The 20,288-nt window shown below is 38.3% G+C and overlaps 1 long non-coding RNA gene across 2 annotated transcripts in view; it reads right to left on the minus strand.

The window, feature by feature from the left end:
- Positions 1 to 4,381: 4,381 nt before the first annotated feature.
- Positions 4,382 to 20,288, minus strand: part of LOC128110719 (uncharacterized) — a 107,771-nt gene continuing 91,864 nt past the window's right edge. For both annotated transcript variants that reach the window (XR_008218293.1, XR_008218294.1), the window contains one exon: positions 4,382 to 19,960. This is a non-coding gene — a long non-coding RNA (uncharacterized LOC128110719). The remainder of the gene's footprint in view (positions 19,961 to 20,288) is intronic.

Here is a 20,288-nt window from a genome sequence, read left to right on the forward strand (position 1 = left end):
GCTGGCCATGGGAAGGATCACGAGGTGAGTGGGATTGGGCAGAAGAATGAGTCTTGGGGGAATTCCACTTGGGAATCCAGTGGTTGCTGGTCATTGGTGGTGGTGTATCCTGAAGGCAGATCGCTCACATGCTGGCTGGCTGCTCGGAACTGCCTGTAAGACAAATTGCTAAATGGTCTTATTAATAAAAACCCCAGAGCCAGATATTGGGGTGAAAACAGAGATCAGAGGAATAGGACAAGCCACAGCCAATCTCACCTTACCGACTCCTCAGCCTCCAAAGTGACCTGCTTCCTGTATACCCATGCCTATATGCCTTTCTGTCCTGCCATCTTACTTTCTCTCTCCTTCCAACTATATAATTTCCTGTCTGTCTGTACAGACCTCCAGACCTCCATGGAATGAAAGGCATATGTCACCACGAATGGCTCTGTTCCCAGTGTGGTCTTGAAATCACAGAGATCAGGATGGATCTCTGCCTCATGAATGCTAGGATTAAAGGCATGTGCTACCATTGCCTGACTTCTATGTTTACTATAGTGGCTGGCTTTTTCCTCTGATCCTCAGATACACTTTATTGGGGTACACTGTATTTGGAAGATTTCTTGTGTCCCGCCTGACTTGCAGTTGGGACAAATCTCTCCCACCCAGCCCTGCAGCTGCTGAGAAGCAAATAAACATACAGAGGCTTAATATTATTTATAACTGATTGGCCATTAGCTCAGGCTTATTACTGACTAGCTCTTACAATTAAATTAACCCATAATTAGTATCTATGTTTAGTCACATGGCTTGGTACCTTTTCTCAATTTTGCTTTGTCATCTTGCTTCCTCTGTGTCTGACTGGCGACTCAGCCTTCCTCTTCCTAGAATTCTCCTCTCTGCTTGCCCTGCCTACACTTCCTGCCTGGCTACTGGCCAATCAGCATTTTATTTATCAACCAATCAAAGCAACACATATTCACAGCTTACAGAATGTGCCACAGTAGTACACAGATAAAAATATCACCACAACCGCCAGCCTATGAATTTTTTGGAAGGAAGCTAATTGACATGCCAACATGGATGGAAGAACTCTCACAAAGTAGCACCCTTGATTAAAAGCTACAGATAATTAATGATTGCTAGCTGAAGTAGAGTTAGTTTTTTCCAAAGATGAGCCCCCTAATTAGGTATCCAGTATGAAATTTTCACCACTAAAACTTATACATAAATACTAAATGAACTCAGCAGGTTGTATTTATATATCAATTCATATATGTAACAACAATAAAAAGGAGCCATTAATTTTTGAATGAGGAGAATATGGAAGAAGTTGGAGAGAGGAAAGGAAGGGTGGTGACATGATGTAAATATAGTTCACTTTTATGAATATTTTTAAAGTATAGAAGGAGAGAGATCTGGGTATAAGCATCCATTGCTAACTATGGAATCATTCCTCACTACTATTAGATATCTCAAGCTCTTGGTTCCAGAATAGACTGTATCCTTGAACTGGGAGCCAAAACAAATCTTCCTTTCTTAAAAACAGACAAGGTAAAGTACATTGGTGACTAAGAGAAATCAACCTCATCAGTTTATAAAAAGCACTGTATGTAGAATTGAGTAAAAGCCATCAGAAATCCATTTCAACTTTGACATGAGACATCTGAACAAAATTAAGGAGTATAATATCAATCTATTCATCCTTTATATAATAAAATACTTACCAGCATAACTGAGGCAAAAATCTTCTGGGACGTATATCTTCAGAGTCAGTACCCAGAAGCTGTGGCCCAGAAGTAGCCAAGGCTTCAGTTAAAGCATAAAATCTCCCATATGGTACTGATTTTCAAGGCATGAAGGGGTCAAAGAAAGCAGCTTGGATTTGACACCATTCAGGTCCCTGAAGTAACTCCAGGAGGTCATTGCTAAAGGTATAGCCTTAGCTGTAGTGGAAACTCCAGCATATTGGGGTGGCTGGAACTTCGGAATGACCAATAAGAACAACCACAAGCATGGACTGGAGCTGGTAAGCTGCGTATCATATGGATGACAAAACCAAAGAGGGAGTTGCCCAAGCCCTTTGGAGCTCAGAATGAATAAGTCCAAGATATCAGACACTGAAATATTTATGGTTTTAGATTTCAGTTTTGCTTTGATCTGATTATACCTGTGCCCTGGTTCTTCCCTTTTACAATAAGAAATACATAGCTTTTTTTTCAGCCCATAGTTGAAAGATTTGGGGATTTTCCTTCTCATTTTTGCTTTACCCTGATATTCAATGGCTTATTTCAGGTTTGCAGGTTGTGAATGATAGGTTTTATCACTGTTATACTTACATCCCTATACCAATCATGCTCCCTAGTTTATTGTCAACTTGTCCAGCAACAATCATCTGAGAGGAGGGAACTGAATTGAGAAAATGCCTCCACAAGATTGGACTAAGAACAGGTCTGCAGGGTATTTTCTTAATTAATGCTTGATGGGGAATGACCCAGCCCTCTATGAGTGGTGCAAGCTCTGGACTAGGAGTCCTGGATTGTATAAGTAAGCAAGCTAAGCAAGCCATGAGGAGCAAGCCAGTAAGAAACACTCCTCTATTCATAATAGCTAGACATTGGAAATGACATAGATGTCTCTCAACAGAAGAATGGACAAAGAAAATGTGGTACATTTACATAGTGGAGTATTACTCAGCTGTCAAAAAATGACATCATGAAATTTGCAGGCAAATGGATGAAACTAGAAAAATAACCTTGACTTTGGTAACTCAGAAACAGAAAGATAAATAAGATATATAATTGTTTATATGTGTATATTAGTCATTAAATGATAGTTAAACTACAATTTTTAGACCCTGAGAGGTTAGGTATAGAGGAAATGACTAGGGAAGAAATATCATTCCAATGGGAGGGGGAAATAGAATAGATTTGATGGTTGGACTCAGGACAGGGGCGAGGATGGGAATGGGAGGATAAGCAGGGGAAAGGAGGAGAGATGGGGTTGAGAGAAAGAATGCTGAGATAGCTGAGCAGAATTTGAGAGATGCTATAGAAGCATAATGCAATGAAAACTTCCTAAAATATATGAAGATGATCCTAAAGAAGTCTCCAAATAATGGGAGAGAGAGATACCCAACTGGCCATCTCTTGTCATGAAATGAAGCTGCCAGTACTGAGACTGAGTTATATGTAATTGAGTTGTTAGCCAAAAGGGTCTCATTAAGTTGCTCTCCACAAATTGACAGCAAGTCCCATTGTTGAAGACAATATCCACACAACTCATTGAACATGGAGAAGTACAGCTGGTACCTTCCTATATCTACATCCAATGTCTTTTGTACATGAAGATACTCTGCAGGCTACCAAAAGAAAAACATAAGCACCAACCTGGCCACAAAACCTTTGACCTATGCCAAGATATGCTAGGGCAATGGTGGCACAAAGCTTATGGGAGCAAACAACTAATGGCTGATTTGATTTAAGATCTATTCCACAACATAGAACTCATACCAGACACTAATTGGGTAAACAAGAACCAGACACTAGATAGCCCAGAGACGTAGGATAAAACCCAATACTACTGGCCTATTGATGCCCTCCTTTTCTGTTAACTGTTATTATATACATAAATATATATGCATATATAGCCTTAAATATAACCTACTTGGTCTGTATAATGTCAACTGTATGTATGTTTTCAGATCTGACCACTTGGCATTTGGTAACCTATTGATGGTGCTCTTCCCTGGGGAAGACCACCTCTCCTGCTCCCAGTTTTCCTCAGTTGCCTGTGGTTCTCTATATAGGGTTGAGACTTCATGGGCTTTTCTTTTTTTTTTTTTAAACTTACTTTGTCATTTTTTTTTCTTTATTAAGAAATTTTCTACTCACTCTTCATGCTATCCACAGACCTGCCCTCCTCGCTCCTCCCACCCCCCAGCCCTCTTTCCCAAGCCACCCCACATCCCCACATCCCCCAAATTGAGGTCTCCCATGGGGAGTCAGCAGAGCCCAGCACACTGAGCCTAGGCAGGTCCAAGCCCCTTCCCATGACACCAAGTCTGTGCAAGGTGTCACACCACAAGCACTGGATTCCCAGAAGCCTGCCTCATGGGCTTTTCTACTTTGTCATGGACACTGGTACAGTCCTTGTACATCTCACATTTGGGCAGTCAGCTAAATCTTTTGTAGATTTTAATCTCTAGTATATAAGACCCTGTATCCATTACAGCTAGCCATATATTTGAAAAAATGGTATTGTGAGAAAATTACATGTATCTTAAGAAAATGGAGCATATACTTCAAAGACGCATGTCGGTGATGTCAGTAGAAATGCTGTTAGTGATCACATTCTTTGATCAGTAGGCAATTTATTTGTTTGATTCCTGAACATATAGCTTAGACATATAATATCCACATCTCTGAAAAGTACAGATAATTTTATAACAACATAAACCTTTATGCATAACAAGAGATCCTTACCAATATAAACCAGCAATATCATGTTTACATCTTTACTTAAAATAATCTTGCTGTGTGTTAATTATTTGTTCACAATTTCACTTAATTTGTATTGCCATGACTGAATCACACATTTTTGATAATTTTTATCATATCTAGAATATCATATTCTACAGCAATTAGCTTAGTCGCAACACCTATCAGATGCTTTAGAAATAATTTGTGACAAAATAAATATTTTAAAATAGTGTTTCCTGTATTTTTAAGTAATTTCCATAAAAACAAAAATGTAGCTGTAATAAAGGGTAAAAGACAATAAGAGAACATGAAGGGTTGAATTAGGTAGGAGATGGTAATAAAGAGGGGCGCTATGAGGAGAAACAACTAACTCTGAGACAGTTTGAAAAAGTCATATCAGAACCTACTACTGTAGAAGCTTCCTAAAACACACACACACACACACACACACACACACACACACACACACACACACACAAGAACTGAAATGGAGTTATCCTATACAGGGTGACAATACACCTATTAGACACCACACGCTAACCAATAAATGTTTAGTCCAGTGTCAGGAATGGATAACTTCTTTTGCCATTGTTGACCAGTGAAGGCTCACAGACCTCAATCATTGTATGCTTCTGTTTACCCTCCAGAACTTGTCAGTAATACCCTGTTACTGAAGACATCACATACTTGAGTCATAGAACATTGAGAAATAAGGCTGATACTGATCCAGAACCTTCCTCCCTACTGGATAGCTTTCATAGAGATAGAAGGCACTAGGAACACTACAAGAGGGGAAACATAATTATCAGTTTTACCCAGCTGTCAACTTTATGAGCTACAATAACAACTATCCTGGGGAGACAGGGATATTGGTGCTATAGTGGCTGGGCATTATAAAAGTAACTAACCACTCTGATTAAAGTCACTTAACAACATGAAATCTATACCTGACAATATTACAGGGGCCAATACCTATGGACAGACAGCCCATAGGCCTTTAGGGGACAACCTATTGCTTGTACTCTGTTAATAAGACATAATATAAAATCGAATCCTGATTTCTTATTATACCCATTCATTAATGTACCTCCTAACACTCACCAGAGAAGTTTCTACCTGTAGTAGATGGTAACTATCACACTTTTCTTTTGTTGCTATGATAAAAGGCTGACCAAAAATAACTTTTGGGAGAAAATTGTTTGAGTTACAGATTTCAATCAGTTATCAAGAGAAACCCAGTCAGGAACTAAACATAGACCATAGAGAAATTCTGCTTACTGTCTTGATACCCATAGCTTTCTTAGTATGCCATCTTATACAACCCAGGTGTGGTGCTGTGCATGGTGGGGTGGGTCCTCCTACATCACTCATCAATCAAGAAAATGCCCCCCAAACATGCCCACAGGACAACCTGCAGAATCAGTTCCTCAACTAAGATTCTCTCTTCCCAGTTATTTCTAGATCTGTTTCATGTGGACAAAAACTAACCAAAATGATGGTTTAACAAAGATACCCACAACTAGTAAGGGTTCAGAGAAAAAGAAACTGCAGGATGCTCAGCTAGAAATGGGACATCTGTATCAAAACTTTATCTTCCCAAGGCACGGGGACCATTGTGAAAGAGATGTTGTAAGATTTTAAGAGCCAGAGGTAGCTGAGAACATAAGGAAACAGTGTTTCCATGTCCAACTGAGAAGTTGCACATATTCACTCACAGTAGTATTGATAGCACGCATAAGAGCAGTGCAAGCTGAAACCAGACAACATTTCACCATGGAAAGGGAAACTGGGTGAAGCTTAACCACTGACTGAAGATTTATTGGCAATTGATAGGTGCTGGGAGAGGGAAATTCAGTTTTCTTTAAGGGTATTGCCCCTGGTCGTTCAACCAAACTCTAGTATGCTCACAGACCCAAGAGTATATAGCCACACAAATTGGACTGAATGGGTTTAAAATAAAAACAAAAACAAAAACAAAAACCAAGCATGGGCACCAGTTTAGTTTGATATGGAAGGCAGATTTGGGAGGAGTTTGGAAAAGGATGTCTTTTGAGCTTTCCTGTTGGGAATACAGATGTGTTTGAGGTCAGAGAAGTGGAGAGAGACATTATAGTATGAATTTATGAGGAAAGACACAATGGTTAAAGATATGCAATCCAGAGGCTAAAGGGATGGTTAAGTGCTTAATAGTGAGTACTGCTCTTACAGAGGACCAGAGCTCCATTCTCAGCACCTACATTGGGCAGTTCGCCACTCAACTGCCTAGATCTCCAGTTCTGGGGGGTAATTACCTTCTCTCATGGCCTCTGCAGGCAACCACACTCACATATGCACATGCCACCCCACAAACACATACACATAATTTAATATTTTTATTTTAAAAAATCACATGCCTTTTAGACTCATACTTCCTGATATTAATCCCAACATCACGTACCTTGTATTTGCTCATTTTCTTCATTTGTCGAATGCTACACTGTCATAACTTAATGATAATATTTTCACATATGATCAGTAATGAGTGTAAGAATAATTTGAATATATAATGGCTGATTTAATAACTTCATTGTTGAATGAAATAATAAGTAAATAAATACATTAACAATAGTATAAAAAGTATGAATAGTGTCTATAAATAGTCATGGATAGGAGTAAAACAAACAGAAGCTGTGAATGGTAAGGCAAACAATTATCACCATATTATAAATACACAATATTATCCAGAATTGTACCCAGTGGTACTGTTATATGTCAGCCCCCTTTTAGAAAATGTAGTCCATGCTGTTTCTAATGAAATCTTTCCATTCAGGTTGGTGCTTCATCAGCTTAACACTTAATATAGGTGGTTCACAGGCTTTCAGTAAATTTAAGGTAATTTATGATTTCATCTTTCTCAAGTAATTTTCAATCAAGTAAAGTTATCCAACAAGACTGGGAGTTGTGCATGGAAACATTTTATTTTAAGGTTTCATTACCATGCATAAATTCACATGCCCTCCCTATCTCTATCCATTTTTTTGCAAGTAATTGTACAAAATGACTCAACATATGTGTATACCCGTTTTTAGGTTAGTAAATGGAACAAGGGATCTTAAGTGTTTTAAATGGGAAATAATAAGCTGTTACAATTTAATTTCTAATAATGAACTCAAGTCTCCTTCCAAAATAAAGAACATAGTCTATGGAAAGCATGAAAACCCAAGATAGTGACAGAAAAAGCACAGTATCATCCGAGGCAGAACACTTTAGGGCCTTCTTTCATAACTTATGGGAAAATCAGTTTTATTTAATTCATTTTATATTGGTTTCTTCAGTCACAAAATAGAGATAATAATCAAGTATATACATAAGAGCAAAAGTTTAAATAAATCTCTTATTCACTTCCCATCTGCTAAGCTCCTACAAGGCACCTAGTTCAAGTTTTGCTTGCATACTAAGCTGTTTTTGGAGACCTCACATAGGCAAGGATAGAAGAAGGCACACTCTGTAATTATAGTGGATGGCGTGGGTGATGCTACCTGCTGATGCATCTACTTGTACATATGACCGTTCTCAGGCTTAGTACAAATGTACCACTTTCTGTGCAAGGGGCATATGTTGCATACCTAAGACTTTAGTTTGGAGATTCTGACAGAGTCAAGCTTATAGTACCTGTTTCTAGATTCCTTGTCCTAATATGTTTACTCTGAGATAGGTTATTCTATCTATTTTCAAGCAATGTTCTACCATCTATCTTATCTTTCTATCAATCTGTCTGTCTGTCTGTCTATCCATCCATCCATCTATCCATCTATGTATCCATCTATCCACCTATCTATCTATCATCTATCTATCAAGCATCTACCATATTCTACCTACCTATGTAGCATCTGTCTGATCTCTACAGAAAGCATGGTTTTGTTAAAATATTTAGTGACCTATAAAATTAATAAGGACTGGTGTGATCTCTATCTTGTTTCTTTTTCTACCTATAAAACTCCAAAAACAGTACAGAGTCTGTTAAATTATGTAACCGAAGTGGCAGGCTGTTAAATATCAGCCTATAAATTCTGCAGAGCTATTTCCTGGCCCTTGCTTAACATCATATTGGGCATTTTCCATATTGTCTACTATTACAACAAGATGGTAGTCCTAAACATGGAATATGCTGTATCTGGAATTCCCTTATCCCTGAAAAAAGTCCACTATGTCTGTCACTTCTTAGTTTGTTATAAAGGATTCAAGATTTATGATTTCTTTTTTACTTTGCAGGAGATGTCTCAGGACATTTCTACCATAAATTTTACAAGAGATACTGGTCCTTAAAATTTTATTCTGTTTATCTCCTTACCTAAGAGGTCAGATGTCTAAGGACTTCAAGCACACTGGTCACACCTTGCTTACCTTGTACATTCAAAATAATGTCACTGTTGTAATGGATTTTTGTGGCATTGTGTGGGGGACACTTGAAGTTCTGATATCTTTAGATTAAATTAGGAAAGAGGAAGCAGTTAACTTATCCTAGATTCAGAAATGCTAAAAATATCATTTTCCCCACAAAATATAAGCTGTTTTTGTTTCAGAATTTTATATACATATATACAACATGTTTTGATCAAACCCACTCACAACTCCCTCCCTTCCAACTCCTGTCACTACCCGTAATACTTCTCCATCCCAACTTCATGAATACATTTTTTAACACTGAGTTCATTCAGTGCTTCTGGTATGTGTGTGGCTGCAGACCCATCTACCGGAAGAAACATGAGTAATTTATCAGTGGCTGTTTCACTCAAGAAAACTGACTCTCCCTTCCCTAGTGCCTATCAACTGTCAAAATCTCCTCACCTCTAGATGGGACTCGTTGGGCTGCTCCCACATTCATGCTCCAAATGCAGCCAGCTTAATCATGGAAAGGTCTTATACTTGCAGCCACAGTTCCTGCATGTTCTTTCAAGTAACCACCATGTCCTATTCAGAAAACACTTTTGCAGAAATGCTCCGCAACCTCTGGCTCTTAGAATCTTTCCACTCCCTTGTCTCCAATGATTCCTGAGCCTTAAGATGAGAGGGTGTGATGTTAATGTTTCATGTAGAATTTCTCCCTAATATAAGCTTTTTAAAATATAAGCTATTTTTAATTTGCTTTTCCAAGTGGAATGGAGATGAATGCATTTTGACAAATCACTGGCTATATGCCTCAGCAGTATGCTCTAGCAATGATACAATTTAAGCCATAACAGTCAGGATGTAGATCAACACTTGGCTAACTATGCAGTAGTCTATAACCATTCTTCAGGATGAGGTTTCCCTGGGAGAAAACTATAAAAGTAACCAGAAGTTTGTTAAGAACAATCATCACTGCACTTCTCTGGTCCTAAATAGTGGCAATAATTTCTCCCCAACTGGCAGAATGACAGCCTCTATTCAACATGGTATAGACTCATTGTTCCACCTGCCAAAAGCATCACTTACCACCTCGGTGTCTTAGTTAGGGCTTCTATTGCTGTGATGAAACACCATGACCAAAAGCAAGATGGGGAGGGATGGGTTTATTTGACTTACACTTCCACATCACAATGTATCACTGAAGGAAGTCAAGGCAGGAACCCAAACAGGGCAGGAACCTGGAGGCAGGAGCTGATGCAGAGTCTATGGAGGAGTACTGCTTGCTCAACAGGACTTGCTCAGTTTGCTTCCTTATATAAGCTAGAACCACCAGCCTAGAGGTTGTCTCACCCACTATGGGTTGAGCACTGTTATATCATCACTAAGTAAGAAATTTCCCCACAGGCTTGACCACAGCATGATCTTATAAATGCATTTTCTCTATCAATGTTTTCTCCTATCTGATGACTCTAGCTTGAGGCAAGTTGACATAAAATTAATCAGGACACTCAGAATTATAGAAATGACCAATGAATGAGTCTTTGGATTTGTGATGATATTTAAGCCAGCTTATTGTCTAGGCCTCTCTCCAGGTTTACTTTCAAAGTGGGATGAAGGGACACCATTGCTACTTAAGAGAAAACTTCTTGTTGTTCTATGTATATTTGGGTTTCAGTCATATTTTAATGTTAATAATCACAGCTTGTTTTTCACTAATGTTCTACCGAGTATGTCCTTTGGCCATCCTGCCAGTGGACCTCCTAGAGACCTGGATCTTACTCCATGGTGTGGTCCCGAGGACCTCAGATACTATAGATGGACTGATTTTTCCCATGGAATGAATTTCTCTGGTGGGTGATTTGTCCTTACATAGGCCTGGAAAAAATCCAACAGCCCTGTGAAGACATAGCCCTAAGAAGAAGATTAGACCAGGGAAAAATAGAGATGTTTTCCTTATACTGAATCGACATAATCAATGCTCAGAGTCTGATACCCAATTTAGTCATGTACAAAATGCAATATCTAATGGCATGATGCATCTACCCCACACCAACTAGCTGTTCTTTCAGTGAGTATAGCACAAATACACAGATACAGTCATAGAAAATATCTTATGAAGTGTTGTTTGCAATAGAAAATAACTAGAAGTACTTACGTATTCTTACAAAGGAAAATTACTAGGCTGTAGCACATCAAAATACCTAAAGCTGAAAGAAATCATTTGTGATCAATAAATACTTATTAAGAAATTACCCTTGACCATGGCTTGTGTCAAGAGCTAGAGAAAGAAGGTAAAAAAAAGTTGATGTGGTTTCTGTGTCTTTAAAGCCTATCTTCTGGATAATGTGATAAATAATTAACAAACAAATTCTGCTGCATGACTATGAAGGGGGAAACTGAATTCTGTGATAGAGAAAGATAAACGGGGTTGGAGCAAGGAATGGAGCGAAACTTTAACATACAATTAAGTGGGGTTTGTAGAGAAAACATCTGAGATAGTAAATTGAAACATAAGTAGTAGTAAAAAGGGACAGACTTTCAAAAAGTAAAAGTAGAACAATGTTTCAGACAGTAGAAACAACAAACAATAAACTAGGGCAAGATATGAAAGAGGTTGTCACGTCTCCTCAGGTATGTTCAAGATCCAGGTTATTAGAAGAAAGATTATCTTATGAGGAAGAAATGCTGCCAGTGATTTAAAGTAAGCAAATAAATAAGATAGGCAGCTGTGGAGGCAGGCTTTGAGCTTGGCAAAGATGTAAGGTGATTAGTTGCAATCAGTCATTTTATATTTTTCTATCACAACTTATAGGAGAGGGGAAGAAAGACTGGGTGGAATACAAGAGTGATGTTTTTTTAATATATTATGAGTGCTACAGTCCTGAATCTTATCTCTCAGGATTTTAATTTTCATTATGGAAAATCCTTTTCTCAAAAGGTAGAAAAGAGAATCTATTAAAATATAAAGCAGACTGTTCAATGAAGGGTTGTAAGTCCATAGATAATTATATATTGTGCAGACATGCATATTAATTCTCTCTTTGTAATTAATATATTTCATTCTCTTTATTTGCCTTTCACTTGGCAAAAATTGCAGTTTTAACATATGCAGAAAAACTGTGCATTTGACAAATACAAACAATTAAAAACATAATGAGATTTAAATAAGGATATACATATTATAAGTAACTATGTAAATCATGCTAAATGGAATTGCATTAGAATTATGGAAACAACTAAAGTTGCAAATGCAATATGATTTATTTCAACATTATTTACAAATGAAATGAACGTCTTCCTAAAATAACTTTAGAAATGTTACCTTTTAAATGTTTCAATTTTAAAACATATGGGCAGGTAGGAATTTTTAAATAGAAAGCAGAAGTCCCGTGCTGTCTTAATATAGATACAATACTATGTCAGGTTTGAGTCAAAATGTCTATAGAAAACCTGAAACTGGTCCAGTATTTTTCAATGTTTGATTTCCAAAGACCATACAGCATAAGAACCAACAGTGATTTGTATTTTTTAACGTTTGCTTCTTCAATTTCTAAATATAGGTATGAATAGGCCCTCAAGGGAATAGTCCAACTGATTACAAAATAGGAAGAAAAAAATCATAGATGGAAACAAACAAAACACTTTAAACAAGAAATCTGAACTGACACATCGTCAGACTCCTTTAATTATCTGTTTTATACTAACTGGTAAAACATACCATCAGCCTGTGATGGTTAGTTTTTGCCAAATAGGCACAAATCTACACTTGTCTGTCAAGAGGGAATCTCAACAGATTGGCCTATAGGCGGATCTTTTGGGTATTGTTTTGATTAATGATTGATGGGGTAGAGCACAGGCCATGAGGGTAGTGCCATTCCTGGGTGGATTGTCCTGGGTTGTATCAGAAAGAAGACTGAGAGTTTCATGGGGAGCAAGCCAGTAAGCAGTATTCCTCCATGATCTCTGTTTCAGTTCTTGACTCCAGACTCCTGCCTTGAGTTCCTGCCTGACGTCCCTAATTGATGAATTGTGATGGAGAAGTATAAGCTAAGCAAACCTTTTCTTCCTCAACCAACTCTTGGTCATGGCCTTTATCACAGCAATAGAAACCAAACTAGGACACTACAAAAATCCTATTCAGATGCCAGGAGAAATCCCCAAGCAGCTTTGAAGGAAGTGATCTTTTTGCCTCTGTTGAAGAAAAATATTGACAGTCAAATTTCAAATTATAGTTAAAACTATTACAAGGAAAAACTTTCAAAAATTATTATTTATCAAAAGGCTGGATTCTAAGCAACAGTGTGTACTGAGTGAACATTAAATTTTGGTAATATTAATACATTATAGAATCACATAAGATATCTTAGGGACAAAGATGCCAAGTCTCCAAACATAAATGTACATCAGTGATTTTAGATTCTATGCTCTTCACTATATTGAGAAGACAAGGGTCTTGTTCATTGTAGTGAAAGGCTTAGGGTCAGAATTGTGAAAGAGCAGAAAGGATTGGATACTTGTGACACCACTTTAAATAGTATTGTCGGTTGGGAGTGAGTCTATTGAAAGCTGTGCAATAGTAGCATATGACTGATATAACAGGTAACATTTAAGAAAAATCTACTCGGATTGTTAAAATGACACCAGAAGTAGTTAAAATACCACTGAGTTGGGAGGAGAAGAAAAGTCTATCCAGGTCTAAACTACTGTGGTTTGAATGAGAATGTTCTCCCATAGGCTCAGTTATTTGAACACTTGATCCTAGTTGGTGACACTGCTTGAGGATATTTAGGATGTGCCAGTTTGCTGGAGGAGGTATGTTACTTGGGGTGATATTTGAGAATAAAAACCCTTGTCTACTTCCTGTTTGCTCTCTCTGCTGTGAGCTTGTGTTAGAAGATGTGAGCTCTCAGTGTTCCGCTTCTGCCATCATACCTGAAAATACTGCAGTGTCTCTCCACCAAGATATCACTCTAAAACTGAAAACTCAAATAAATCCTTCCTTCTATAAGTTACCTTTATCATGGAAACTTAAAAGTAACTAATACAAAAGGTAATAAATCTTCAATCCATAGAAAAGCTGAATGAGTCACATATTTATAGTACCCACATTGAATGAAGTCAGTTGATGCTATCGTGATTTAATTCCTGAGATGTCCTGGAAGTTTGGACACATTTAATCACCAACCCAAAGACCTGAACTATATAATAGCCATCCTGAACTGTCCAGTAGCCATAATCTAATTGCCATTCCTCAAATATAGGACTTCGCACTTGCCGCAAGCCACAACCCACATGTGGCTTCTGTGCTTAACATGTGGGCTGATGTCACCAGGACTTAATTCCTAATTTTCAACTGAAATCTAAAAATAGATATGATATTCTGCACTTGGAAAAGATAATTTGTTTATACAACCTACTTACAGACATTTTTATTTATAACCATACAGTATAAGAAATATATATGCAGGTCAAATAGTACTTCAATATCCTATTATTAATCAAAGAGTCTTATATGTAAAAATACAATGAAATGAGAAAAGAAATAAATCTACCTCATTGATAGTATGAATATTGATAACATGTTGAAGTTGTATTTGGACTTATGTCTAAATAAGGTATTTTACTAAAAAGTTTCATTGTTTTTTCTTGTTGCTTTTACTTTTTTACAATACAGCTGCTAGAGATTTTGAAATGACCCCAGGTTTGCCTGATATTTCTATTAGATAGGCTACTTTGAAAAGCCTGTTACTTATGTAAGTTATCCTTGTTTGAGCCTTGTTTTTTTTTTGCCATTGGAATGCATAAAATTGGGCAAAGTTTTGCTAAATTTAACTATTATTATCACAAATCATGGTAGTTTGAATTGGCCCCCATTATCTCATAGGAAGTGGCACTACTAGGAGGTATGGCTTTGTTGGAGTAAGTATGGCCTTGTTTGGAGAAACTGTGTCACTCTGGGGTAGGGCTTACAGGTTTCCTATGCTCAGGATACAGCCTACTGTCTCAGTTTGTTAGGGTCCTAGAGAAGTCCCACAAAGGACCACCATCCATGTATGCAATCAACAAGTGTATTCATTATCCCAGCGTACTGGGGCTGGTCATTCCACTCAAAGGCAAAATGGTGAAGACCCCGAGAAGGATGTGTGAGCTCCTTTGAAGCACAGCCAAAGGGAGGTCCTACAGCAGTTAGGTCATTTTAGATGTGATTGGCTTATTCAAGTGGCAATCATATGAGTACGATCTAATTGGCCAAGGATACTTAGAGGATAGTCAGAGTACAGTTTTCCATTTTGGGGTAGGCCTGGACAAGTCCCAGGCTTTGTCTTTATTTGGTTATCTGCTGACTATGGCTCAGATCTGGCCTGCGTGTACCAGATTTCCTCATTCTTGCTATTGGGGGTATTGGAGATTGATTATCCTTTGTCCTTGGAAATTTTAGAAACTGTTTGTCTAGCTTCAGGAAACTGAAATTGAGGCCTGATATCTCTAAGAGAAGACTGAGTGGCCTGTTATGGTATCTGCTTGGTCCTCTCAAGTTGATTTCCTATTGCCTACAAGATGTAAGACTCTCAGCTATTTCTCTAGCACATCTGCCTACATGGTACCCTGCTCCCTGTCATGATGTTAATGGACTGAACCTCTGAACTGTATTTGAGCCACCCCAATTAAATATTTTCTTTATAAGAGTTGCTGTGTTCATAGTGTCTTTCCACAGTAATAGAAACCCTACCTAAGACAGAAGTTGGTACCAGGAATGCAGTATTGCTGTGATAGGTCTGACCATACTTTTGTTTGGAGGAATTTAGACTTCGGTACTTTGGTTTAGGAAAGTAGTAAGATGCTTTAAACAGTGCTTAATGGGCCATACTAATAGAATCATGGAAGACAGAGGTGCTAAGGTTTATTTGAACCAAACTGGGGCTCATTCAAGAGGTTTCAGAGGAGTAGAATTTTAATATGTTGCCTAGAGATCATTCTTGTGATATCTTGGTGAAGAAAGTGGCTGCCTTTTGCCCTTACCCAAACAATTTGCCTGGAGTTAAAGTAAAGAATTTATGATTTATTCCATTGGCAGAGAAAATCTCAAAGCAGCCTAGTATAGACTCTGTCATGTGGCTACTAGTGTTAATGCTTATAAATATTTATAATGAAAAGGAGCAAGGTGAGCAAGGTAAATTACAAAAAGTAAATATTGAGGAGAAAAAGAACACCAGGAAGTGGAAAGGAGTTAAATCCTGTGTTAAACCAGCTGGACAAAGCTGGTGAGATAAAAAGATTAAAGAATGGAATGTAGGGAGTGCTGACCTCAAGGCAAGATACTACCCAGCTAATTTTCCAACTTGTGAAAAGGAATTAAAGAAAAGCTTAGATCTGGGTGTGGGGGGCACACCTTTAATCTTAGAACTCAGAAGGCAGTGGCAGGTGGATCTCTGAGTTTGAGGCCAGCCTGGTCTACAGAGAAAATTTCAGGACAGCCAAGCTTAGGCAGTGAAAGACAGAAAGCTGGTAAAGATGTAATTGAAAGAGGGGGCCATGTTCCAGCCACAGTAAGCAGCAGAACTTGCCAGCATTGTGCACATGATTCTGGCTTTAGAGTTAAGGATAAAAGAAATAGATAATAGAATTTGCCTCCATGCCTATAGAAAGCCACTGAGGCCAGGCATGTGTCAGTGGTGTCCCTGAATGGAGGCCCAGTAGACGGGCCATTGCATGAAGCTGAGAATTTGATTCTGGATTGCCTTGGAGAACCCAAGGTGTTAGAGATGCCAGACTCATGGGATACCTGCCAAGGAAAGCTGTTAACAGATAGTAGAACTAGCCTGAGAGAAAGAAGTGTGTTGCAGTTAACAAAGCTGAACAGAGTTGGAGATCTGAAGAGCATTTTGGCATCAGACATGGAGATGCAAAGTTTGCAGTTTACCCAGCAGTTTTCGGTCTTGCCTTGGTCCAGTATTTCCTCACTATGATCCCTTCCCTGTGTTTTGGAATGGTAATATATAATCCTGTGCCATTACATGTTGGAAATATGTGATCTGCTTTTTGGTTTTCATTTTTACAGGTGATTATGTTAAGAGATTGCATGAATCTCAGAAGAGACTTGAAGTTTTGGACTTTAAATCATTGTTGAGACTGTGATAGACTATGGGGACTTTTAAAGTTGGACTAAATGAATCTTGAATTATGACATTGTTACAAACTTTAGGGGCCAGGGAGTAGAATGTAGCAGTTTCAATGTAACTGGCCCTCATAATCTCATAGAGAGTGGAACTATTAGGAGATGTGGCTTTGTTGGAGGAAGTTTGTTACTGTGGGGGTGAGCTTTGAGGTTTCCTAGTTTCTCAGTCAACTTCCTGTGGCCTACATGTAGACCCCTACCTATATCTCCAGCACCACGTCTTCCTGCATGACCCCATGCTCCCTGTCATGACGATAATGGACGGAACCTCTGAATTGTAAGTGAATCACCCCAATTAAATATTTTCCTTTATAGGAGTTACTTTGGTCATGGTGTCTCTTCACAGAAATAGAAACCCTAATTAAGACACAAATATATACCATTATTTGTATAACAGAGGAACTTTGAAATAATGATTATTCTTGGTGAAATCAAAAGGTAAGTACTTGCTAGCTTCTGAAGCATGCTCTCAAAGAAGTGAAGCTACTTTTTTTGCCAGCATGTAAGACGAATCTTAAAAGGTCTTACTAAGAAAAAACCTGGAGCCAGATATTGGGGTGAAAACTGAAAGATCAGAGGAATAGGACAAACCATAGCCAACCTCAACTCACCAACTTCTCAGCCGTCACAGAGGGCTACTTCCTGTATACTCATGCCTATATCCTTTCTGTCCTTGCCATCTCACTTCCTCTCTCTGCCCAGCTACAACACTTCCTCTTACTATCCAGCTCTATCACTTCCTGTGATACAAGAACACAAACCTCTAGACCTCTATGGTTAAGAAGTGCTGGGAATTAAAGGCTTGTGCCACCATACCTGGCTCTGTTCCCAGTGTAGCCTTGAACTCACAGAGATCAAGATGAATCTCTGCCTCCTGAATGCTGGGATTAAGGGTGTGCACTACCACTGCTTGTCCACTATGTTTAATATAGTGACTGGCTTTTTCCTCTGATCTCTGTGCAAGCTTTATTTATTAGAGCACAAATAAAATATCACCACACCGACATGTGCTACCATACCCCTGCTCTCAGAACATACAAGAAGGCAAACACAAATGGTAACAGGAAGAACAAAATTGCAGTTCCCCTAAAGAAATCTAAGAGATGAAGAGGTAGATCAACACTTGTCCCCCACTCCTTTTATGTTAAGATAGAGACCACTTGTTGATCCTAAAGATGTTCTTTTACAAAGCTAGGGAAGAAGTCAAAATGCTTCTGAACCCAACAATTGCAAGTTTATAAAATAGAGACCCAGTGATTGGGATTTAGCATGATAAGTAGGGCTTTAAGTTATGAATCATATTGTTACTCTTGGACACCAGTGACAAGTTTGATATTTAAGTATAATTATGCTTTGATAAAAATTTGACTTTGATGTAATGATCTCTGTCTGATTGAAAGAGAAGTTTCTTTGATGAGGAGTGAGTACTAAACCTATCTTTGGGCATAAGGACAAATATTTAGATTGTTGTTAGGGATTATGATGGTTTAGTAAAGTGGTGGTTGGAGGCTCTACTCTAAGATGATTGCACTAGCACTAAGTAGTTGTCTAGGTTTCTAGTACCAGTCATGACTTTCTTCTTGTTGAGCAGGTCTTAGGTTTAAATAGAGAGCTGTTCGTTACCCCCAAGGTATGTGTATCACTGCTGCACTCTTAGAATCATTTTTGCCATGTTGGTCATTGTGGTTCATTGGTGTCATGGCTCAGTAGGACTGGCGTTTACTTCCCTCATTTAGAAGCTGGCATGATACCTTCTGGTGTCATGAAAGTTAGTCCACAAGGAGGAAGTGTTCATGTCAGTCCCAGTTCAATAGTATTTAGCCCTGTTTCTGAAGTGCATGATGCCTTCAGCAATAGGGATTTCCACTTCTTGGGGGAAAGCAAGCACAATTGCAATGGGCTATAAGTTTTTAGAGTCTCTAGGGCAGCCCCTGAGCATCAACTCAAAAGAGGGCTTCTTGTGTCTGTTTTGGGAGATTTTGTTAAATAGTCTTTGGCTCTTGTTGAGAGTATTGCCAGTCAGATGAGAAAAGTTTATTGAAATTATATATGTGTATTTATACACACAATTACCTGCATAATATTTTGTAGACAAGTTGTCAAAATACAGAGTTGTGGTGCCTAATCTCAATGTGTGTGTGTGTGTGTGTGTGTATCTGTATACACAAAGTCTTCTCACATGATGGGCTCAGAGAATACTGTAGAAAAGGGGACAGAAAGATTATAAGAGCCATAAGATCATGGAGTTTGTTGTGAGATTGTGTCTCCTGGTTATTTCAGAAAATACACTCACAAAGTCTCAGCAACATGACTGTCTAACATAAGCTGAATAAGAACACCAATAGATATCCCAAAGTGAATGGGGAAGGCCCAGGAGACCTCAACCTTACATAAATAACTAAAGTCAGCTAAGGAATGCTGAGAGTGGAAGAGATAGCATTCTTCATGGAAGAACATACCAATTGGTCATGCATGCCCAATAGTCAGACTTGAGAACATATATGCATGTAAAATTATACAGACTGAACAAATTACATACATACATATATGCATATATATATAATAACAATTAATAAATGAAAAACCATAAATTTGAAAAGCAGCAGGAGGAGTATATGAGAGGTCTGAGGGAGGAAAGGGAAGAGATAAAGGAAAAGATAAATGATGTAATTATACTGTAACCTCAAAAAATATATGACTTTGCATGACCAGAGCATTAATTCCAACCTTTAATATCTACAACATAAAAAGTACTATATAAAATATTTAGACAATTAGGGCTAGACAGAAATACTTCCATCTAACAATTAGATGTCTATTGGAGGCAATGTTTTTTCTGGGTTTTATATGCCCTCTCTTTAAAGTTGCTTGTCTTGGACATATCCTTGCTTGCATCTTCTTAGATGTACCCCTTACTTCATTTGTTCCATGGTTCTTGTCCAAGTAACTGAAACTTTAAAGGAATAAACCATGTAAAAAATTCTCTGCGAAGTCCAGATGAATTACACCCATTCTTGACCTCTATTTGCATTATACCTTGACTTCATATACACACACAACACAAGGTAGCAACAGCACAATTATAGGGGAACCCCAGGCTTTAAGAATTAGTGTGACTGATTAGCCCAAATATGAAGAAAAGAAAAGAAGAATAAAAAGCATCAGTCTGTGGGGAAGGCTTTGCCCTGGATGAGATGGGAATGGGGGGGGCTGGGGGGAAGGTGAGGGGGACGGGAGGGGGGGAGAACAAGGGAATCCGTGGCTGATATGTAGAACTGAAT

Source organism: Peromyscus californicus, unplaced genomic scaffold (genome assembly GCF_007827085.1).
Source record: "Peromyscus californicus insignis strain IS unplaced genomic scaffold, ASM782708v3 Scaffold_15__1_contigs__length_86483966, whole genome shotgun sequence".
NCBI lineage: Eukaryota > Metazoa > Chordata > Mammalia > Rodentia > Cricetidae > Peromyscus > Peromyscus californicus.